The 24,789-nt window shown below is 39.2% G+C and overlaps 1 long non-coding RNA gene across 3 annotated transcripts in view; it reads right to left on the bottom strand.

Annotated features, from left to right (window-relative positions):
• LOC113904103 overlaps window positions 1–9,314 on the bottom strand; it is a 130,028-nt gene extending 120,714 nt beyond the window's left edge. Inside the window, exon 1 of one of the 3 annotated variants that reach the window (XR_003514408.1) lies at window positions 9,032–9,314. This is a non-coding gene — a long non-coding RNA (uncharacterized LOC113904103). Of the gene's footprint in view, window positions 1–4,465; window positions 4,626–9,031 lie in introns of those variants that run through there. The other 2 variants (XR_003514407.1, XR_003514406.1) reach the window with 2 other exon arrangements.
• Window positions 9,315–24,789: the final 15,475 nt, after the last annotated feature.

The following is a 24,789-nucleotide window of genomic DNA, read 5'->3' as shown; positions in this document are numbered from 1 at the left end:
TCAGCCCAAGTTCAGTGGGAAAAGGACAGACAGATAAAGAGATAGGCAAGTAGATAGATATTTCAAATGAGTATCAACACTAGCAATAGTGACAGCTGATTATATAAGAGAAAAGATGGGAACCAGAAAAAAAAACTGAAATGACATATTCAAGATATTGAATAAAACAATGACTACCCTAGACTTCTATACTTGGTGAAAATATCCTTGAAAAATAAAAGTTAAAAGACATTTTAACAGAGAAAATATAAAAGTATTTTCCATATTCAATTCTACACTCAAGGAATGAATAAAAGGAGACCTTCAGGCAGAAGAAAATGATAGAGGCCTGGGGAAACGGGAAGGAATGAGAAGCAACTGAAATAGTAAACAGGTGGGAAAATCTAAATGAACACTGACAACATGGAAGAAATGGACAAATTCTTAGAAAAGTACAACTTTCCAAAACTGAACCAGGAAGAAACAGAAAATCTTAACAGACCCATCACAAGCACAGAAATTGAAACTATAATCAGAAATCTTCCAGCAAACAAAAGCCCAGGACCAGACAGCTTCACAGCTGAATTCTACCAAAAATTTAGAGAAGAGCTAACACCTATCCTACTCAAACTCTTCCAGAAAATTGCAGAGGAGGGTAAAGTTCCAAACTCATTCTATGAGGCCACCATCACCCTAATACCAAAACCAGACCAAAGTGCCGCAAAAAAAGAAAACTACAGGCCAATGTCACTGATGAACATAGATGCAAAAATCCTTAACAAAATTCTAGCAAACAGACTCCAACAACAGATAAAAAAGATCATACACCATGACCAAGTGGGCTTTATCCTAGGGATGCAAGGGTTCTTCAATATCTGCAAATCAATCAATGTGCTGCACCATATTAACAAATTGAAAGATAAAAACCATATGATTATCTCAATAGATGCAGAGAAAGCCTTTAACAGAATTCAACATCCATTTATGATAAAAACTCTCCAGAAATCAGGAATAGAAGGAACATACCTCAACATAATAAAAGCTATATATGACAAACACACAGCAAACATTATCCTCAATGGTGAAAAACTGAAAGCATTTCCCCTAAAGTCAGGAATAAGACAAGGGTGGCCACTCTCACCACTACTATTCAACATAGTTTTGGAAGTTTTGGCAACAGCAATCAGAGCAGAAAAATAAAGAAAAGGACCAGATTGGAAAAGAAGTAAAACTCTCACTGTTTGCAGATGAAATGATCCTCTACATAGAAAAACCTAAAGACTCCACTAGAAAATTACTAGAGCTAATCAATGAATATAGTTAAGTTGTAGGATATAAAATTAACACACAGAAATCCCTTGCATTCCTAAACACTGACAATGAGAAAACAGAAAGAGAAATCAAGGAAAGAATTTCATTCACCACTGCAATGAAAAGAATAAAATACTTAGGAATATATCTACCTAAAGAAACTAAAGACCTATATATAGAAAACTATAAAACACTGATGAAAGAAATCAAAGAGGACACAAATAGATGGAAAAATATACCATGTTCATGGACTGAAAGAATCAATATAGTGAAAAGGAGTATACTACCCAAAGCAATCTATAGATTCAATGCAATCCCTATCAAGTTACCAACGGTATTTTTCACAGAACTAGAACAAATAATTTCACAATTTGTATGGAAATACAAAAAAAAAAAAAAACTCAAATAGCCAAAGCAATCTTGAGAAAGAAGAATGGAACTGGAGGAATCAACCTGCCTGACTTCAGGCTCTACTACAAAGCTACAAAAGCTATTTGTGTCTTTCTGGCACAAAGACAGAAATACAGATCAATGGAACAAAATAGAAAGCCCAGAGATAAATCCATGCACCTATGGACACTTTATCTTTGACAAGGGAGGCAAGAATATACAATGGAGAAAAGACAATCTCTTTAACAAGTGGTGCTGGGAAATCTGGTCAACCACTTGTAAAAGAATGAAACTAGAACACTTTCTAACACCATACACAAAAATAAACTCAAAATGGATTAAAGATCTAAATGTAAGACCAGAAACTATTAAACTCCTAGAGGAAAACATAGGCAAAACACTCTCCACCATAAATCACAGCAGGAACCTCTATGATCCTCTATGACCCACCTCCCAGAATATTGGAAATAAAAGTGAAACTAAACAAATGGGACCTAATTAAGCTTAAAAGCTTTTGCACAGCAAAGGAAACTATCAGCAAGGTGGAAAGACAGCCTTCAGAATGGGAGAAAATAATAGCAAGCGAAGCAACAGACAAAGAATTAATCTTAAAAATATACAAGCAACTCCTGCAGCTCAATTCCAGAAAAATAAACGACCCAATCAAAAAATGGGCCAAAGAACTAAATAGACATTTCTCTAAAGAAGACATACAGATGGCTAACAAACACATGAAAAGATGCTCAACATCACTCATTATCAGAGAAATGCAAATCAAAACCACAATGAGGTACCATTTCATGCCTGTCAGAATGGCTGCTACCCAAAAGTCTACAAGCAATAAATACTGGAAAGGGTGTGGAGAAAAGGGAACCCTCTTACACTGTTGGTGGGAATGCAAACTAGTACAGCCACTGTGGAGAACAGTCTGGAGATTCCTTTAAAAAAACTGGAAATAGAACTGCCATATGACCCAGCAATCCCACTGCTGGGCATACACACTGAGGAAACCAGAATTGAAAGAGACACATGTACCCCAATGTTCATCACAGCACTGTTTATAATAGCCAGGACATGTAAGCAACCTAGATGTCCATCAGTAGATGAATGTATAAGAAAGCTGTGGTACATATACACAATGGAATATTACTCAGCCATTAAAAAGATTACATTTTAATCAGTTCTAATGAGGTGGATGAAACTGGAGCCTATTATACAGAGTGAAGTAATCAAGAAAGAAAAACACCAATACAGTATACTAATGCATATATATGGAATTTAGAAAGGTGGTAACAATAACCCCACATGTGAGACAGCAAAAGAGACACAGATGTATAGAACAGTCTTCTGGACTATGTGGGAGAGGGCGAGGGTGGGATCATTTGGGAGAATGGCATTGAAACATGTATATTATCATATGTGAAAAGGATCGCCAGTCCAGGTTGATGCATGAGACAGGGCACTCAGGGCCGGTGCACTGGGATGACCCAGAGGGATGGGATAGGGAGAGAGGTGGGAGAGGGGTTCAGGATGGGGAACACATGTACACCCGTGGTGGATCCATGTCAATGTATGGCAAAACCACTACAATACTGTAAAGTAATTGCTGCTGCTGCTGCTGCTGCTAAGTCACTTCAGTCATGTACGACTCTGTGCAACCCCATAGATGGCAGCCCAGCAGGCTCCCCTGTCCCTGGGATTCTCCAGGCAAGAACACTAGAGTGGGTTGCTATTCCTTCTCCAATGCATGAAAGTGAAAAGTGAAAGTGAAGTTGCTCAGTCATGTCCAACTCTTCACAACCCCATGAACCAGAGCCTACCAGGCTCCTCCGTCCATGGGGTTTTACAGGCAAGAGTACTAGAGTGGGGTGCCATTGCCTTCTCCAGTAAAGTAATTAGCCTCCAATTAAAATAAATAAATTTATATTAAAAATGTTAAAAAATAAATGAACACTGAGTATATAAATAAAGATAAAGCTTATGGAATATAACATACAAGGAGAATATATTTAGAATTAAAATACATAACAATAATGTTCAATAATGTGGGACATGGTAAATGGAGTTGAATTCTCTAGGATAATGACAGAAAACATATAGCTAATAAAGTAATAAAAGAAAATTAAATAATAAAAAAAATTACTCTAAGTGAAATTGATAGAAATGGAGAAATGGTACATAGAAATAAAAATAGACTATTAGTTACTTAAAGTAAGTGAATTAAATATTTCAGTTACAATAACAAAGATTAATAGCACAAATTAAAAGTAAATTGACTATATATTTCTTAAAAGAGACATATCTTAAACACAATACAGAATACTTGAAATTAAAAATTGGAAATATTTACACAATGCAAATATTAATACATTTGATATATAGTAATATTTGGCAGTTATTTTAAAGCAAGAAACATCTCTACAGTTTCAAAAGTGTGGGGATTTTTTTTTTATTATTATAAAAGGATCAACCCATGTGAAAATGTACTAAGTTTACATCTATCTAATTACACTGTTTTAAAATACATAAATCAAGTACTAATAGAACTTAAAAGAGAAACAAAGTCACAGTCGTTTGGCAGATATTCATGCATTTCTTACTCAAGTTCTAATCAAATAGGCAGATACAAAATCAGCAAGAATGTAGGATATTTGAGTAACAAGAAAAACAAACAACCTGACACATAGAAAACAATGTACATGTTAACTACAGACAAAAATAATCAACAGAAGGATGGGAAGAATGAACACGAAACAAACTTTCATTACTGTAGAAGGCGACTTACAAGACAGGCTTTAACCCTTTGTCGGAATAAGTCTTGCAACCATTCCTCCTGCCACCACTGTCTCCATTATATTAAACTTTTCTCCCTGTAGAAACTGGACAGTTATAGGCCCGCTCCAACAAGGAGGAAGGAAAGAAAGCTGAAGCTGTGTACAAGCTTCACACCCAGATCTGGAACTTGCTTTGTCAGGACAGTGGCTCAAAATATTCCTGTCCTAATTCACTTCTCTCCTGAAAGTAGAAGTTTCTTCCTAAAAACACACAAGTAGGAAATTTCCCCTAACACTAGCTCAAGGAGATTCTATGATTCAGAGAGTGACATATGTTAGATATAATTCTAACACTGATCGCAGTTTTAATGAAATGTCTGTTTTCCTTGCACTTCATCTCTAGAACCAGACATTATTAACACATGTATCCCAACCCTTCACACAGTGCTTGGCACTTCACAGATTTCTAAAAGAATTTCTCGAATAAATAAAAATTGGAATAAAATAAGAAAAGGCTCCTGGCAGAGACAAAACAACAGTCTAGGAGTAAGATAAGCACTTTCCAGAGTAACCCTTCCTGAGACATGTGGACCCTTGCATTGTACATGTGGTCCTTGGAAAACCTGGAAATCACCCAAATTCAACCAGAGTAACTGTGTGCATCTTCAGATCTCAAATATGACCCAGAACAGTTGCTAGTTCATGCTGAATTACAGCTGGACATCCTGAGAGAAGATACGTGTTAATAGATCCATGTGGTTCACACGGCGATGAAAACTGCGTCAAAGTCAATAGCATACTACAAGGAAGAAGCAGCAGCCAACCTCAGGTTTTTTATATCCTGGAGATGGGGGCTCCTGCATTTGCACTGCCAGGAATTTCCACTTAATCCTCCACATCAATCATTTAAAATCATTGCCTCTTTGAAATGAAATAAAACACTGAGGTCCAGAGAGAATGAGGAAACTGTTCTAATTACTGTTATAACTGAAAATCAGATCCTGATCTTTCTATGCCCCCAAACCTGGGCCCTTTCAACTTTTGTCTACAGATTCCAAAAACACTGTTTAAAAGATGCTGTGGGTCTAACTGCCTTTGTTCAATAAGCTACTGATACTGACTTCAGTTTCCTTGGGAACTTCCCCACTGGGGAAAAATGCAATGACAAACAGGAACTCCTCAGTCCTCATTATAACTATATTCTCTATGTTTCATTCATAAAGTAGAATATGGACTAATAATCAGTATCTGAAGATATCCTTTACTCACTAGGATTGGAATTGCTTCTTGCAGGAAAGACAGGGAAAGGTAGGGTATCCAAAGGTCAAAATCTGGCCCATCCATGGGCAATTCTGCCTTCGTGAACAGCACATCCAGAATACTGTTTCCTTGATACCTTTTTTTAAAAGTGTTAAACAGCTTACCCACTAGTTGCATAAGAAATAAAAAGGTCAGGGACTTCCCTGATGGTCTAGTGGTTAAGAATCTGCTTTGAAATGCAGGGGACATGGGTTTGATGGTTAAGAATCTGCTTTGCAATACAGGGGACATGGGTTTGATCCCTGGTTCAGGAACTAAGGTCACACATGTCATGGGGCAACTAAGCCCATGCACCACAACTAATGAGCCCGCTGTCTAGAGCTCAAGAGCCACAACACAAGAAGCCACTGCAGTGAGAAGCCCGTATATCACAACTAGAGAAAGTCCATGAGCAGCAGTGAAGAGACCATGTGCTGGACCAAAGACCCAGCACAGTCAAAAACAATAAATAAAAGAAATAAAAAGGTCACCCCAATCTATATTTCCTTTTTATATGTTGGAACTCGGTGGATTTTGAAACTTGTTAATATGTGCTGCCAACATTTTCTTCATCTTTCATTGCTGCCTCAAAATGTGTGATTTCTTTTTTTACATAATAAAGAAGTACTTTTACAAATAGAGAAGTATTTTCTCTTTTACTCCTCTCTTTCTCTCATCCCCACTCTATCTCTGTCTTGCCTCATTTTTCTTCTGCTTCATTCTTTCTCACAGTCATCTATTATTCCTCCTTTGTTGACCCTTATCTTTTTATCATGGTGAGCTTTTCTTATTGAAGTATAGTTGATATACGATATACCTTCAGGTGTACAATATTTGTGATTCACAAATTTTAAAGGTTATACTCCATTTGCAGTTATTTTAAGATTTGACTATGTTCACCGTTTTGTACGGTGATCAGCCCCGGGATTTCTTCAGAAGGAATGATGCTAAAGCTGAAACTCCAGTACTTTGGCCACCTCATGCAAAGAGTTGACTCACTGGAAAAGACTCTGATGCTGGGAGGGATTGGGGGCAGGAGGAGAAGGGGACCACAGAGGATGAGATGGCTGGATGGCATCACTGACTCGATGGACGTGAGTCTGAGTGAACTCCCAGAGTTGGTGACGGACAGGGAGGCCTGGCGTGCTGCGATTCATGGGGTCACAAAGAGTCGGACACGACTGAGAGACTGAAATGAACTGAACTGAACTAAAGCTTATTTTATACATAATAGTTTGTATCTCTTAGTTCCCCCTAACCCTATATCACCCTCACTCCCTTCCTTGGCCAATTATCTTTTCACACCAATGATAACCAGATGCAACTCCCCAAATTCTACCCACTAGAAGTCTTTTTCCTTGCTACTGTCTTTCAAGGCCATTAATGCAATGCTAGCCCAACCAACCCTCCATCACCCTGGGGCGGGAAAGCCTCTGGAGTAAATATTACCTATCAGAGTATCCCCACATTGGCCACAAATGACTGTCTTATGCCTCCACCTCAATTAGGCACAAGATATAGGCTTCCCAAGGAACGGTGAGGTCCCAGGTTAGGTAGTTCTGGGTAGCTGAGGTAGACACTGAAGAGCTGATTGATGAAGGCTGTCACACACTCAGTGCCTCGAATATAGTACCCATATATGTACATTTGCAAGAAGCAGAAAATCTGACCTCAGTGACTTACTGTTTTCTTTTATATTTTGATTGAAGTAGAGTGAACTTACAACATTATATTTGTTTCAGGTATACGATATAGCAATTCAACATTTTTACAGATTATGCACACCATGCAAATTTATTACAATACCATTGACTATACTGCCTATGCTTCCATTACATCTTTGTGATTTCTAACTAGTAGTTTGCAACTCTTAATCTCTTTCACCTCTTTACCCCTTCTTCACCCTACACCCTTTCTGGTAACCACTCATTTGTTCTCTGTATCTTCGAGTCTGTATCTGTTTTGTTATACTTGTATGTCTGCTTTGTTTTTTGTTGTTTTTTTTTTTTTTAATTTAGATTTATTTTTTTGTTGTTTTTTTAATTTTTTTATATTTTTTTTAACTTTACAATATTGTTTTGGTTTTGCCGTATATCAAAATGAATCCACCACAGGTTCTATATATGAATGAAAACATACGGTGTATGATAGACAGATAGATACGTATAGATCTTTATCCATTCATCTGTCCCTGGACACTAGGGCTGCTTCTGTATCTTGGCTATAATAAATAATTCTGCTATGAACATTGAAGTGAATATATCTTTTCTAATTCATGTTTTCGTTTTCTTTGGACAAATACCCAGGAGTGGAATGTGGAATTGCTGGATCGCATGTTAGTTCTATTTTTAAAGTTTTGAGGAACTTCCATGCTGTTTTCCACAGTGACTGTACCAATTTACATTCCTCCTAACAGTTATATAAGAGTAACTCGTGTCTGTTCAATAGATCAATAAAGTCTACAGCCTTCTTGCCAGTACCCTTACGGTCACAAGGTGGCAAGTGTCATATTTACAGTCGAGGCCAGAATGAGAAAGGACATTGCAGTGTGTCTGTCCTTTTTCATCAGAAAAACTAAACCCCTTTAAGAATTCTGCAGGAAAATTTCATTTTCCTAGGTCTCCTTGGACAAAACTGAGGTACACTGGGGCTTCCAAGAATGCTAAAAGAGTGAGAATAAGATTATCATGATCGACTTACACCAATAAAAACTTATTGCTTGGCAAAAAATCCATGAGAGTGCTGTTAGCAAGGAGAAGGGAAGAACAGCTGAACAGTAGGTAGAATACCAACAATATCTGTCACAAGGAATAAATATTTATAGAATGGAGAATGATTTTTTGGCTACACAAATAATTCCTGCCTTGGGAAGAAGTTTGATTCAATCATTTCTGAGGTCATTTCAATACCAGTCCATGAACTAAGGGGAACATTAAAGACTACCCATAATTAATCAAAAGAAATCTTTTAACTGTGGCAAACCATCAAGAGAGCCAGCAAAAGAGAGGAAAATTCTTTAGTATCATAGCCAGACTCATTCTGTATCCCCAGAGATACCTCCAGGCAGCCACTGACTTTCAGAACAGAGCTGTTGGGGCCACAGTGAGCCAAAGAGGAATAATAACCACTTTGTCCTCCTCCTGGACCAGGGAAAAAGTGATCAGCTGTAGCCTCCATGAAAAGCCTTCCTCTTCCCACCTTTAACGACTCGCCCCCGCCTTCCTCCCCACCCTCAACGGAGTCCCCTGCTCAAAATCTGACGTAAATTGTTTCCTTACCGTGGCAAGCTGCCCAAGATTTCTGGGAAGTATGTTTGAACAGGAGTCCTGCCAGGGCTGGAGTCAGCAGTGCTTCTGTGTAGCCTGCAGTATAAGTTGTGATTAGGGATATTGAGATCCCTGAAGTTGTAGGCCAAGCAAGTGTGTCGTCTGTGTGTGTGTGTGTGTGTAGTTTTTTTTTTTCCTATTCGCTTCTTCACTTAGAATATGAAAACCAAAGGCCATTAGAGACTGTTAGCTTGATGGAGTACGGCATTCCTCCCAAGGCTGTTTTCGCTTTCCTCTCCATTCATTCATTCACTCACTCATTCTTTCAACTAAAGAACTTTTCTCCAGTAAAGAGTAGTTAACAGGGAGATAAGGGTCTAGAGATTATGGTGAAAGGCAGACTTTAAGCCAATACTTTAAATCGTTTCTTGATGACGTCTACTCTTTTACCTCCTTCTGTTTTTCCTATTCTTTACTGTTTCAGGGTTGAAGTAAAATATTGCCTGCTGAGATGGTATAGCTGAAGAAGCATGAGCTATGGAATAAAAAGACGCTGATGAGAATTCCAGCTGAACCACTTATGAGCTGCTGGACCTTCAGCAAGTTACTTAATCCACATGAAGCTGTTTTCCTTCATCTGAGCAGGTGGCCGGTGGTCTCTTCACACACTGATATTCCAATTTGCATTCTTCTTCACTTCCTCACTTATACTTTCTTAAATACACTATCTCCAAATTTGTTAGTAATTTTTCATGGAGTCATCTCTCTTCGTGGCACACAGAGATACTCATTGTGTCCTGAAGGCTCTAGTTCACTATGTGGTCCATTTAGTAAAATGCTCCAATACTTTGGCCACTTGATGCAAAGAACTGACTCATTGGAAATGACCCTGTTGCTGGAAAAGATTGAGGGCAGGAGGAGAAAGGGACAACAGAGGATAAGATGGTTGGATGGCATCACTGACTTCATCATCACTGATAAGTCTGAGCAAACTCTGGGAGTTGCCAATGGACAGGGAAGCCTGGTGTGCTGTAGTCCATGGGGTCGCAGAGTCAGACATGACTGAGCAACTAAACTGAACTGAGTAAAATGCTATTGAGGAATAGTATACAAATCATGAATATACAGCTTCATGGATTATCACAAACTGACAAGCTTATGGAACCAGCATTTATATCACAGAATTGAACATCTTTAGCACCCCAGAATCCTCTGCATCCTTTTCCACAACCAAAAGCTAACTTCTATCCTTATATTTAATACCGATAAGAGTATTGTAGGGACCCTTTCATTGCATGGGGCTTCTTTCATTAAACTCCATGTTTATAAGATACATTAATGTTGTTACCTATAGTGTTACTCTTCACTATCATTGTTGTATAATATTCCATTGTGTGACTATATCACGATTTGTTTATTCATCTCTCTGTGGATGAATATTTAGATTACTCCAGTTCCAAACTATGATAAATAGTGGTGCTATAAACATTCCTCCACATGATTTTTTGTCAACAGATGCACACTCTTCTTTAGCATATCTAGGACTAGAATTACTGGGTCATAGGGTATGAAAATATTTAACTTCAGTTAATATGGTCACTTTTCCAAAGTGCCTGCAACAATGTCCACCCCCACCACCAACATGTATAGAATTCCTCTTACTCAATACATTCAGTAACTCTTCTTGCTGTTAACTACTATCATCATTCCCTGTCAGTTCCTTCTAAATAATGTACTTATTGTTCAACATGTTTTGATACGTTCATCTCTTACAGCTGAGCCATTGTGATCAATGTACATTGATGGACATTGCTTTGTGAAAGTGATTTTCATTTCCCTGAGGACCAAGGAAGGTGAGCAGCCTTTCAAAAGTTTATTGGTCATTTGAATATGCTCTTTTAATGAAGTTTCTGTTCAAGTTTCTTGCTCATGTTTTCCTGTTGAATTGTCTATCTTTTACTTATTGACTTGTAGTTCTTTGTATATTTTGTAGAGTCCTCTGGCTAACATATGTGGTGCAAATATTTTCTCTTGCTCAGTGGCTTGCCTTTGGTTTGAATCATTCATTTCTAAATATTCCTCTAGAAACAAATGAAGTGGAATCACTCCTCTGAAGCTTCTTATCTGTGAGACTTCAGGTGAGTTAATAAGCCTTTCTGAACCTCAGTTTCCTATCTATAAAATAGGAATAATAACCCTCACCCAACCTATATCATATTGCTATTGGGAGGAAGAAATGAAGTCCTACCTATGCAACAGCTTGAGAATTCATACATTATCTAGGTCAAGAATTATAACTATGGTTTATAACTATTATAGATAACTCATATTACTATTATTAGTGGTAAGTTGGCAGGCACCAGAGGAAAAAATAATCGAATTGTATGCTGGGTAGTAAAACAGCTTAGGAATAAATCACCTGAGAGGGTGATATCCTTAGTTCACATCCATGGGACAAAGAACTTTTAGTTATACATCCTACACAAAAGAGGGATCTTATAAGACTGAAACAGTATTCCCAGACGTGAGCCTCAGCACCCATACAGGCATTTCAGAACTTGACACTGAAATTCTCATTTCCTCTCAGTTCCCTTACTTTCCACTGAATACATCCAGTCAGGCAAAGATGTCTTCCCCAAGAAGGTAATGCCACTTCTCAAAAACCTGAGCCTCTAACAAGATGTGTTTTCCATCCATTTTTATTCTTAAACCAAGCGACAGTTGACTTTTGTTGAGAACTTAATGATATAAGGGCTGTGAGGGAATAACGTGGAGTACTAGAAGGTCGAGTGCTGACACACTGAAATCATCTTATCCTACCTCCTAATCTTACACCTGGAGAAATGGAGGTCTAGAGAGACAAAGTACTTACCTAAGGATGTGCATGAAGTGAGTGAAGGACAAAAGCCTGCAATTTTGCTTTACAGACCATAGGCTGTGGAGGGCCATGTCTGTTTTGTTCATCGTCGTAACATGTGGCACACCAAGCACGGTGCCTATCAAACAGCCTTCCTGACACTTCCCAAACACACCAAGCTCATTTCTATACACAGAGAGAACTCACTACATGGGAAGGGCTTGGCACTTAAAATTTTATAGAATAATGTAAATAAGTGACTGATTGTTTACAAGAACACAGAGCTGGGAAAACCTGTACAGATGATTAATTGTGGGATATTTCCCATGTTCCTCAGAGAATCCTTCCAAAACCACCTAAAGCCTAAGACAGAGGTAGTCTGTGTTCACATAGCAATATGTTCTTAACTCTGTTATAGCAGTGTGTATTGCATTACCTCATGTCATAGATAGCCATTCATGTGTTTAAATCCACTAGACTATGCCTAGTACAGACCTTGATACCTGGTAGGTAATCCACGAATAGTTACTACATGAGTAACTCAACCAACCAACCGATAGGCAACAGTTGATCTCCCTACTACTTTAGCATCTCAACCTACATTCCCAGGGCTGAAATTAGGGATATCGAAATCCCTGAAATTATAGATCTATTATAGTATGTTGTCTTTAGGGAAGGAACGCACACACACATATTTTTTTTTTCTATTTCTATGTCTTCTACCTCTATTGTTGACTTCGCATATGAAGAAAAACAGAGTGTAAGAGACTGCTAGTTTGACGACGTATAACAACCATTCTAAGTCTACTTCTTTTCACTGTATCCTCACAAGGCAGAAGGGTTGTGGGAGCTCTTTGAGGTTTCTTTCATAAGGGTATTAATCCATTCACAGAGGCTCCACCCCCATGACCTAACTTACCTCCTAATACCATTACATTTTGTTTAGCGGCTAAGTCATCTTCGACTTTTTTGTGACCCGAGGGACTATAGCCCACCAGATTCCTCTATCTATGGGATTCCCCAGGCAAGAATACAGGAGTGGGTTGCCATTTCCTTCTCCAGTGGATCTACATTGAGGGTTAAGATTTCAACATATGACGTTGGGGGAGACCAAAGCATTCAGGCCATCCACTCATCCTTGAACACATTGGTAAGATCACCCATTGCAATCAGGACCAAAAAGCTGAGCTAAACTGATAGCCCCTCAAAAGTTCTCCCTGTCTGCGCAGACTCAATGGTCCCATTAAGATAAGTGCACTGCAGAGGCACTGAACTAGTTTCTGCATGACCAATCTTTAAAAATGTAATCATTTAAAATAAATACAAAAATACATATATAGCTGATTCACTTCATTATATGACAGAAACTAACACAACATTGTAAAGCAATTGTGTGTGTGTGTGTGTGTGTGTGCGCGCTCCGTTCTGTCCGACTCTTTACAACCCCAGAGACTGTAGGCTGCCATGCTTCTCTGTCCATGGAATTTTCCAGGCAAGAATATTGGAGTGGGTTGCCATTTCCTCCTCCAGGAGTTCTTTCTGACCCAGGGATAGAACCCACATCTCTTGTGTCTCCTGCATTGGCAGGTGGATTCTTTACCACTGCGCCACCTGGGAAGCAGGTGGGAAGCAATTATACTTCCATAAAAAATAAAACCATCCCTTTTTAAAAATGAAGAATAATAATGCATATTTAAGTAAATAGCATCCCTATTTTTCATTCTGATCTTTTAGGAAAAAAACAGTCAGGCACCATTTTTCCGACTTTGTTGAAGAAACTAAGGCTCATAGAGTTTAGTTGCTTTGACCAAGGTCACAGATTTACGATTTCATGATTGAATGACTAGGACTTTAGCCGCTTTTGCCCGAGATCCTTTTCCTCTTTTTATATCATCAGCATCATTCATCTACTCTCCATCATCATTTTCTCCAGAGGAGGGGGGGGAAAGTACAAAATTCAGGCAAGTATGGTACCTCTGAGGATTCTTCATGACTCACTAAAATAACTGGACACATCTTCTGGGAAACAGAGTCAGAGAAAAGAATGTGGGAAGATCCTTGCCTTCCTCTGAAATGACAGGGCAGGTCTCTGACTGACATTCTCAGATTCCCACAAGGAGAATAACACTTCTTGTCTCTCAACTGTGTAACTCTGAGCCAGAGGCATCTCTTTATCTTTTCCAAGAAAATGGAAACCAAAAGAAAACTGTCTTTACCAAGAGGCACAACTGAAGCAAGACAATGTCCCTTGCAAAGGATGCCCACAGAGTCCAGGTCTGGCTGTGGTCAAGTAGACCAGACATGTTGCAATTGAGTCATCACTAGGGTAGACAGCCTTTAATTTCACTTCAAACCATTTTTATCAGCCTCAACTAAAATTTGACATATTGAGACACATATAATATCACAATAAATGTGCATTTTTGTATTGAGTTATTCCTAATAACATATATTCCCTAATGGGGTTTTGAGAACACAGAATACTAACAAGTAGAACCATGCCCGTTGGTCCCAGGACCATCTCTGATACAGGAGCACAACTGAATCCATGGAGTGTGGAAAATGATGTGTTATCAGTAATACTATTATGCTTCTTGATTAGGGTGAATTTATTAATTTATATAATAATACCAAGAATAATTGAGAGAGCTTTTTGAAAGTATAGTTGTACTAGAGAGAAGAATCAGACACAATTTCACTCTTATGAAATAGACACAATTTCACTCTTATGAAATAACTATTAAGTGCTATTAAATATATCAGTTTAAGTACTTCATCTATACAGTTTTTTTTGATTCATACAAGAGATACAAAGAAGAATTTGAGAAGCAATTCCTAGCCTCAAAGAGAGACAGCTACCTCCTTAAATAATTACAGATCATATCATGCCATAGCGGTTGTCTGCACTCTGTGGTATGTTAAGAACAAATGTAGGAATGACCAATTCTGCATGGGGGGGCAAAAACAAATCCAGCAAACATTTGAGGCTGCTGGGATGGCCAGTAAATCAATCAGCCTCAGTCCCTGTAAGATGGTCTTCCAAACCCCAACTCAATGACCAGTGGTTGATTCAGTGACCACACAGACACACAGACGTATTTAACTGCCAGCCCTCATTGAGTCTGGTTTCATCGGGTGAGTTTCCTTCAGGGCTGTTGCATTCAGTTTTCTTCTTCCATTCCAGAATACTTAGGTCAGAACACTGGTCCAGAATGTGATGAAGTCTAAAGTCTTGCAAAATTTTCACAAGAAGGAAAGGTCATCGATTGTGTCTACAGGGCGAGAGTTCAGTGTTCAGGGGGAGTCTGATATTTAGTCTTTTAACTCCAGATAGGCATTATTTCTTCCAACTCATTGAGTATCACATAATATTATATAGTGAATCTTTGGTCTCTGGCCTCTCAAGAACCAGTCAGTTAAGCTTTTCCAATATTCCATGACCCATCAATAAATAGTACCAAGTCTTACACTGGGCACTGGAAATCAAAAATAAATGAGCCATGATCCTTGTCTTCAAATGTTATACAGTTCAGGGAAGAGACAAGAATCAAACAAGGCAATTAAAAGTCTGATTCCAGGGGTTGATGTGAGCAGGGGAGAGTGACAAATTGCAGGAGTTGGGAAGGTGGGAGGTGGAAGGAAAACTTCCTAGAAGAAGTAGCATCTAAGCTGAGTTCTGAAATGAAATGCAGAGGATATGCAGGTGATAAAGGGGGAAGGAAGGGGGGCATTCCAGGAAAGTACTAGTGAAAACAGACATATGGAGGAAAAAAACATGGAGTGCAGTCAGAGCCTCAAGAAAGTTCAGAATAGAGGGAACATGGCAGGGAAGACAGAAGACTGAGAACCGAGAGGAGCAACTCTAGAGTTGTATTTTTTACAGGTTTCATAGATCATATTTTGAAGGCAGCAAAAACTCTGAAGGTTTTCAATAGGGTAATAAGTATGTGTGTGTGTGTGGTGTGTTATTGAAGGATACCCCAAAAGCTACTTCTTGGAAAGTGAGTTACAGAGAGTGAAGTTAGAAGTTAGAAGCCAACCAGAAGGCTGTTTTGGTAGTCCAGAAAGGAAATGACAGAGTACTGACATTTTTTTAGAAATGACAGTGTGGTAGAGAAACATTAGTGCAATAAAGAATCTCTAACAATTTATAAAGAAGAATTGGTAGTTAAATGGATGTTGGACATAAAGGAAAGGGAGGAATCAAAGCTAACATCTAAGTTTGAAGCTTGGAAACTGGATAGATAATGGTTCTATTTATTAAGAACAATAATACTTTGTTTTCAATGGGTTTTGTTTTTTCATATTTTCAGTCTCCATATCAAATAAGAGATAATTTGCTGCTTTCTAGAACCAGAGCTCTGGAACGAAGTTATCTTTTCACCTGATATGAAGTCATCTAAATTAATACAATTTCCTTAAATATGTACAAGGGAGGAAGTCAGACACAGAAGGTCACCCTGTATGATTCCTCTTCTATATGAAATAATCAGAATAGATAAGTCCATAAAAACAGGACACAGCTTGGAGGTTGCCAGGGGCTTGGGAGAGGGAGGGTGGGGAGGAACTGCTTGCTGGCTTTAGAGTTTCATTCGGGAGTAATGAAAATATCCTGCAACTAGACAGTTGTGGTGGTTGCAGAACAATGTAAATATACTAAGGACTGATGAATTGCTTGCTTTAAAATGGTTAATTTTACATTAAATGAGTTCATCTCAATACATTTTTTAAAATGTACACTCCTTAACCCTTTCTGGAGGTCCTCACTTCCTCTACACAAACGTAATATCAGTCCTGACAAAATCAATGCTACAATCAGACAAATAGGAGAACTTTCAGAATAAAGTAAACAGCACAGCCCTTTGGAGTCTTTAGTGGAATCTCGTTGACACTTTGATGATTCCATGGGGGAGGGACAGCCACGGATGTGTTGATGTGCCTGTCTGTCTGGAAGACTTTTCTTCTTTCTCTTACAGTAAACAGTTTTCCCCCGGCTTGCAGGCCATTCAGCAAGCACTAAAGGAGTCATGGGACCACCTCACAGCCTCCCCTCCCAGAGTAACCTGTTGTGGTGGCTCTCCAAGGACATGCCACGTTTATGGGGTATCCATTTCAAAGATTGGCTAATTGCTCCACAGGCTGCAAAAAGTGCACTCTCAAATCATAAAAGGGAACCACTCTGGCTTTTCCCAGGCCACAAAGCATGACCAAGTTGATTAGGACTCATAATTCACACTCCCAATACCTGAGCTTGATCCTCGGAGAAACAGCTGCCCTATAAAAAGCCCAGACGGAGCACGTATATCAGGCTGTTCAAGCTGCCCCAGTCACAGCTTTGCATCCGCAATAAATGGCTTCTGCCATGTCTGGACTGGGGCTGCGCTGGAAATGAAACAATAAGAGTGGAAAACCATCCTTATTTATTGAGTTCACTTGCCCTTAACAGCAAATCAAACCCCTGCTGATGCAGCTCACAGAATCCAAAGAGCTAAAGATGGAAATGCTTCAGTGGACCAGCTATGCTCTCCCGGACTCACCCTGGTCTTTTCCCCACAGCACACTCATCAATGTCCACGTCACCAGCACTTGGAATGACAAGGCAATCAGTGTTCTCTGGTGACACCCGGCACCAAAGCTGATAGGTCTCACCAATTAGAGTTCTAGAGCCTTGAAAAGGATCAACTTGTTAGTGGAATGAGTGGAAAGCAAGCAGAAGATAGAAGTTACACAAAGACACATTTTATGACCGTTCGTGTCAAGATGAGAGATGCAGTGTGAAGGAACGTGTTTTATAGCACAGAGAAGAGCCACATTGTATGGCAAAACCAGGTGGGTGAACAATGTTCAGGGGAAGATAAAGCCCATCTTGGATTCTGTATGCTAAGACAGGTCTTGTTCTTGCTGACAAGGGCTCTCAAGTGATGCTGAATATCATTGGGTTAGATAGACACACAAGTTTTGGGATTGCCTCAAAGTGGCTTTGAACCATAGCTCCACCACTCCATCCACACATCCACTGACTCATTCATTCACTTACTGGACAGTTATTTCTAAGTGTCTATTTTGTACTTGCGTATAAAGCACTGGACAAGCTACGGTCTTCTTCTCAAGCTTATTACCCAGGAGTTATGGAACAAGAAAGCTAGGATCACAAGAAACTTGAGACATGCTCTGATAAGAGGTGACACAATGTGGGACTACCAAAGGGAGGAAATTGACCCAGAGGGACGGGCTGGAATTCCTAGAGGAAGTGACATATAAACTGAGGCTCCAAGGACAAGTCAATAAGCAAATTGGGATACTGTGTGTGTGTACGGAGAAGTAAAATGGAGATTAGAAAGAGTGGATTAAAAGACTCAGAATATAGAGTATTTGGGGAAATTAGAGAAAAATGAAATGAACCTAAAGAGTCTTTGTAGGAAGAAAAAAAGACAAAGACTTAAAATTTTTACATAGAGAAATGACATAGGAAGAGAAATTTTAGGAAAATGCTACTAATCAGATAAATTTGGACCAGCAAGTTCATCCCTCTGAGCCTCAGTTTTTAGCGTGCATAATACTACCTAACTTGCTGTACAAATTAAATAAGAATACACATAAAATGCTAAGTGCCTGAAACTTAGTAGCTAATTTCTCAGCTATAACCACAAGGAACTATCCATTAGCAAATTTGATGTAACTTTCCACCTTCTCTTCCTGTACAAGTTCAAACATTTTATGAAACATTTCCTGTAAATTCAGGTACAAATTGGTTAATTCAATATTACAGCTCTGACAGAAGTTTAAGTTCATTTATTCAATCAATTATGCAACATATATTTAATTTACTGAGCATCTTTTCTGTGCTGGTCACGAGCTTGTGACTGGGGATGTTGTGATGAAAATACTGATTGGGGCAGATTCATTTTGATATTTGGCAAAACTAATACAATTATGTAAAGTTTAAAAATAAAATGAAATTAGAAAAAAAAAAGAAAATACTGATTGGATGGTGATTCAGTTAGAAAAAAAAGTGGTTGCTTACATCAAATACTCAGCAAATTACTGTGGTTCAGTGTGGTTTGGGGTTTATGCCAGAGACTACCAGTTGCCAACAAGTATCTATTCCCTTCCTTTCTTTATGTAAAGAATTCTCATTATAGGTGCTGCGAATGTTCTGTTTCGGAGAAGGCAATGGCACCCCACTCCAGTACTCTTGCCTGGAAAATCCCATGGATGGAGGAGCCTGATAGGCTACAGTCCATGGGGTTACTAAGTCGGACACAACTGAGCGACTTCACTTTCACCTTTCGCTTTCATGCATTGGAGAAGGAAATGGCAACCCATTCCAGTATTCTTGCCTGGAGAATCCCAGGGATGGGGGAGCCTGGTGGGCTGCCATCTATGGGGTCGCACAGAGTTGGACACGACTGAAGTAACTTAGCAATGTTCTGTTTAATTACTTGGACATTGCTTACAGAAATGTATTTAGTTTGAGAAAATTCATCAGGGTACATATTTATTACGAAACTATATATAATTATAAAATATGTTATATATACAATCAAAGAAAATTAAATTTTTAAAATCTTCATTTTTATCTGGGCCTATTGTTGTTCCAATGCACAAGATACAGGAGATGTGGGTTTGATCCCTGGGTCGGGAAGATCCCCTCGAGTAGGAAATGGCAACCCACTCCAGTATTCTTGCCTGGAAAATCCCATGGACTGAGGAGCCTGGTGGACTGCCATCCATGGGGTGGCAAAGAGTCGGACACAACTGAGCATGCACAAATTGTTGTTCCAGCTTAAAAGGTATGCTCTAGGACTCCTGTGTAGCTAGGAATATGATGTGACTGAGTTCTGGCCAATGAAGTATAAACACAGATGCTGAGCAGTACTGCCAGTAATTTTTTTTAATTTCTTTATTTTTAATTGGAGGATAATTGCTTTACAATGTTTGTTGGTTTCTGCCATACATCATCATGAAGCAGCCATAGATATATCTGTCCCCTCTCTCTTGAACCTCCCTCCTACCTCCCACCCCATCTCACCCCTATAGGTTGTCACAGAGCAGCTGGATGAACTCCCCGAGTCATACAGCAGATTCCCACTGGCTATCTGTTTTACATATGGTAGTGTATATGTTCCAGTGCTACTCTCTCAATTTGTCCTACCCTCTCCCTTCCCCTGTGTCCACAAGCCAGTAAGTCTTTTACAGGGACATACACATGTTCCCCCTCAATTCTCTCCTCGACCCTAGGCCTGCGAACACAAATGATGTAGAGGCCATCTGTAGTCAAGAGAACAAGAGCCACATCCTAGGGATATTTGAGGGGTTAGATAGAAGAAGTTTTGACTCAGTTTGACAACTTTTTACAAATGCTAAAACAGTCCTGACTTCTAAATTTAGTTTCTGTGAGAAAGTAGGGGAGTAGTCTTGTTTTCACTTCAGTTCAGTTCAGTTCAGTTCAGTCGCTGAGTCGTGTCTGACTCTTTGCGACCCCATGAATCGCAGCACGCCAGGCCTCCCTGTCCATCACCATCTCCCAGAGTTTACACAGACTCACGTCCATCGAGTTGGTGATGCCATCCAGCCATCTCATCCTCTGTCGTCCCCTTCTCCTCCTGCCCCCAATCCCTCCCAGCATCAGAGTCTTTTCCAATGAGTCAACTCTTCGCATGAGCTGGCCAAAGTACTAGAGTTTCTTCTTTAGCATCATTCCTTCCAAAGAAATCCCAGGGCTGATTTCCTTCAGAATGGACTGGTTGGATCTCCTTGCAACCCAAGGGACTCTCAAGAGTCTTCTCCAACACCACAGTTCAAAAGCATCAATTCTTCAGCACTCAGCTTTCTTCACAGTCCAACTCTCACATCCGTACATGACCACTGGAAAAACCATAGCCTTGACTAGACGGACCTGTGTAGGCAATGTAATGTCTCTGCTTTTGAATATGCTATCTAGGTTGGTCATAACTTTTCTTCCAAGTAACAAGTGTCTTTTAATTTCATGGCTGCAGTCACCATCTGCAGTGATTTTGGAGCCCCAAAAAATAAAGTCTGACACAGTTTCCACTGTTTCCCCATCTATTTCCCATGAAGCGATGGGACCAGATGCCATGATCTTCGTTTTCTGAATGTTGAGCTTTAAGCCAACTTTTTCACTCTCCACTTTCACTTTCATCAAGAGGCTTTTTAGTTCTTCTTCACTTTCTGCCATAAGGGTGGTGTCATCTGCATATCTGAGGTTATTGATATTTCTCCCAGCAATCTTGATTCCAGCTTGTGCTTCTTCCAGCCCAGCGTTTCTCATAATGTACTCTGCATAGAAGTTAAATAAGCAGGGTGACAATATACAGCCTTGACGTACTCCTTTTCCTATTTGGAACAAGTCTGTTGTTCCATGTCCAGTTCTAACTATTGCTTCCTGATCTTTCTTTGGTCTTGTTTTTAAATATTCTTATTTTGGATTTTTCTGTTAATTCAGCTGAAGTTAACTTTCACTAATACAAAGTTCAAGGTAGAATTATATTCAGTCCTTGCTTTCACACCAGGAACACTCAAACAATTATACACACACACACACACACATGTATTATATATACACACACACATAAATGCACACATACGTATATATATATATGATTTTTGAGTATGTGTTTATATTTTTGCTGTTGTTTTAGTCACTAAGTCATGTCTGACTCTTTGAGACCTCATGGACTGCAGCCTGCCAGGCTCTATTGTCCAAGAGACTTCCCTGGAAGAATACTGGAGAGGGTTGCCATTTCCTTCTACAGGGGATCTTCCCAACCCAGGGATTAAACTCAAGTCTCCTGCATTGGCAAGTGGATTCTTTCCCACTGAGCCACCCAGGAAGCCCATGTGTGTGTGTATATATATATACATATGTGTGTGTTATATGTGTGCTATATGTATCTGTGTGTGTGTGTATATATATATGTATGTATGTATATGTGTGTTTTGTACAGAAAAACTATAAGAAAAAAATCTTCATGACCCAGATAACCACAATGCTGTGATCACTCACCTAGAGTCAGACATCCTAGAATGAAAAGTCAAGTGGGCCTTAGGAAGCAACACTACAAACAAAGCTAGTGGAGGTGATGGAATTCCAGTTGAGCTATTTCAAATCCTGGAAGATGCTGTGAAAGTGCTGCACTCAATATGTCAGCAAATTTGGAAAACTCAGCAGTGGCTACAGGACTGGAAAAGGTCAGTTTTCATTCCAATCCCAAAGAAAGGCAATGCCAAAGAATATTCAAACTATCGCACAAATGCTCATCTCACACACTAGCAAAGTAATGCTCAAAATTCTCCAAGCCAGGCTTCAACAGTATGTAAACTGTGAACTTCCAGATGTTCAAGCTGGTTTTAGAAAAGGCAGAGGAACCAGAGATCAAATTGCCAGCATCCATTGGATCATCAGAAAAGCAAGAGAGTTCCATAAAAACATCTACATCTGCTTTATTGATTATGCCAAAGTCTCTGACTATGTGGATCACAACAAACTATGAAAATTCTTCAAGAGATGGGAATGCCAGACAACCTTACCTGCCTCCTGAGAAATCTGTATGCAGGTCAAGAAGCAACAGTTAGAACTGGACATGGAACAACAGACTGGTTCCAAATTGTGAAAGGAATACATGAAGGGTATACATTGTCACCCTGCTTATTTAAATTATATGCAGAGTACAAGATCATGCAAAATGTCAAGCTGGATGAAGCACAAGCTGGAATCAAGATTGCTGGGAGAAATATCAATAACCTCAGATACACAGATGACACCACCATTATGGCAGAAAGTGAAGAAGAACTAAAGAGCCTCTTGATGAAAGTGAAAGAAGAGAGTGAAAAAGTTGGTATAAAATTAAACTTTCAGAAAACTAAGATCATGGCATCTGGTCCCATCACTTCATGGCAAATATTGGATGAGGAAACAATAGAAACAGTGACAGACTTTATTTTGGGGGGCACCAAAATCACTGTAGATGGTGACTGCAGCCATGAAATTAAAAGATGCTTACTCCTTGGAAGAAAAGCTATGACCAACCTAAAAAGCAGAGACATTATTTTGCCAACAAAGGTGCATCTAGTCAAAGCTATGGTTTTTTCAGTAGTCATGTATGGATGTGAGAGTTGGACTGTGAAGAAAGCTGAGCACCAAAGAATTGGTGCTTTTGAACTGTGGTGTTGGAGAAGACTCTTGAGAGTCCCTTGGACTGCAAGGAGATCCAACCAGTCCATCCTAAAGGAAATAAGTCCTGAATATTCATTGGAGGGACTGATGCTGAAGCTGAAACTTCATTACTTTGGCCACCTGATGCAAAGAACTGACTCATTGGAAAAGACCCTGATGCTGAGAAAGATTGAAGGTGGGAGGGGAAGGGGATGACAGAGGATGAGATGGTTCAATGGCATCACCAACTCAATGGACATGAGTTTGAGTAAGCTCCTGGAGTTGGTGATGGACAGGGAGGCCTGGCATGCTGAAGTCCATGAGGTCACAAAGAGTTAGACACGACTGAGTGACTGAACTGAACTGATGTATATTAGTTGTTCAGTTGTGCCTGACTCTTTGCAGCCCCATGGAATATAGCCCTCCTGGTTCCTCTGTCCATGGGGATCTTCAGGCAAGATATTGGAGTGTCAAATTACCAATGGCATTTTTCACAGAAGTAGAATAAAAAAATTTCACAATTCACATGGATACACAAAAAACCATTAATAGCCAAAGCAGTCTTGAGAAAGAAGAATGGAACTGGAGGAATCAACCTTCCTGACTTTAGACTATACTACAAAGCTACAGTCATCAAGACAGTATGGTACTGGCACAAAAATAGAAATATAGACCAACGGAACAAGATAGAAAGACCAGAAATAATCCCATGCCTATGGGTATCTTATCTTTGACAAAAGAGGCAAGAATATACAATGGGGCAAAGACAGCCTCTTCAATAAATGTTGCTGGGCAAACTGGACAGCTACATGTAAAAGAATGAAATTAGAACACTTTCTAACACCATACATAAAGATAAACTCAAAATGGATTAAAGACATAAATATAACACCAGCAACTATAAAACTCTTAGAGGAAAACATAGGTAGAACACTTGATAATGTAAATCAAAGCAATATCCCCTATGACCCACCTCCTAGAATAATGGAAATAAAAACAAAAGTAAACAAGTGGGACCTGACTAAACTTAAAAGCTTTTACACAGTAAAGGAAACTATAAGCAAGGTGAAAAGACAACCCTCAGAATGGGAGAATATAATAGCAAATGAAACAACAAAGGATTAATTTCCAAAATATACAAACAGTTCATACAAGTCAATACCAGAAAAACAAACACCCCAATAAAAAAGTGAGGAAAAGACCTAAACAGACATTTCTCCAAAGAAGACATACATATGGCTAACAAACACATGGAAAGATGCTCAACATCACTCATTATTAGAGAAATGCAAATCAAAACTACAATGAGTGGAATTGTTTCCTTAATTTCTCTTTCTGTTTTCTCATTATTAGTGTATAGGAATGCAAGGGATTTCTGTGTGTTGATTTTATATCCTGCAACTTTACTATAGCATTGATTAGTTCTAGTAATTTTCTGGTGGAGTCTTTAGGGTTTTCTATGTAGAGGATCAGGTCATCTGCAAACAGTGAGAGTTTTACTTCTTCTTTTCCAATTTGGATTCCTTTTATTTCTTTTTCTGCTCTGATTGCTGTGGCCAAAACTTCCAAAACTATGTTGAATAGTAATGGTGAAAGTGGGCACCCTTGTCTTGTTCCTGTCTTTAGAGGAAATGCTTTCAATTTTTCACCATTGAGGATAATGTTTGCTGTGGGTTTGTCATATATAGCTTTTATTATGTTGAGGTGTGTTCCTTCTGTTCCTGCTTTCTAGAGAGT

This window comes from Bos indicus x Bos taurus, chromosome 14, assembly GCF_003369695.1.
Source record: "Bos indicus x Bos taurus breed Angus x Brahman F1 hybrid chromosome 14, Bos_hybrid_MaternalHap_v2.0, whole genome shotgun sequence".
NCBI classification, from domain to species: Eukaryota; Metazoa; Chordata; class Mammalia; order Artiodactyla; family Bovidae; genus Bos; species Bos indicus x Bos taurus.
This window is presented reverse-complemented; position numbering and strand designations above follow the sequence as displayed.